The sequence below is a fragment of the Rhagoletis pomonella genome, unplaced genomic scaffold (genome assembly GCF_013731165.1).
Source record: "Rhagoletis pomonella isolate Grant_MI unplaced genomic scaffold, Rhpom_1.0 Rhpom_scaffold_00003, whole genome shotgun sequence".
In the NCBI taxonomy this organism is placed as follows: domain Eukaryota; kingdom Metazoa; phylum Arthropoda; class Insecta; order Diptera; family Tephritidae; genus Rhagoletis; species Rhagoletis pomonella.
Window position 1 is genome coordinate 4,097,705 of NW_023458557.1, and position 644 is coordinate 4,098,348.

Consider the following 644-nt stretch of genomic DNA (forward strand, 5'->3'; position numbering starts at 1 on the left):
CTGGCTGTCTGTTGTGATTGCAGCTTTTCGACGTTAAGCTTTCCTTGAATATTTGGGCGCACATTTTTGCTGCACAGAGGCGGGTCCGTATCTTGGCTGCAACAAGATAGTGGTCCGATTCGATGTTTGGGCCTCGGAGTGTGCGTACGTTTAAAACACTGGAAGCGCGCCTTCCGCCCATCACAACAGGATCGATTTGGTTTCTCGTTTTTCGATCCGGAGACAGCCAGGTAGCTTGATGGATCTTTTTATGCTTGAACCTAGTATTGCATACTACCATGTTTCGGGCCACAGCGAAGTCGATCAGCCTCAATCCGTTGTCGGACGTTTCGTCGTGGAGGCTGAATTTTCCGACGGTGGCTCCAAAGATCCCTTCTTTGCCCACCCTGGCATTGAAGTCGCCAAGCACGATTTTGATATCATGACGGGGGCAGCGCTCGTACGTTCGCTCCAAGCGCTCATAGAAGAGATCCTTGGATGCCTCATCCTTCTCTTCCGTCGGGGCATGGGCGCAGATGAGCGAGATGTTGAAGAATCTCGCTTTGACGCGGATTGTGGCTAGACGCTCGTCCACCGGGGTGAACGACAGTACTCGGCGACGGAGTCTCTCTCCCACCACAAATCCAACTCCGAATTTGCGCACC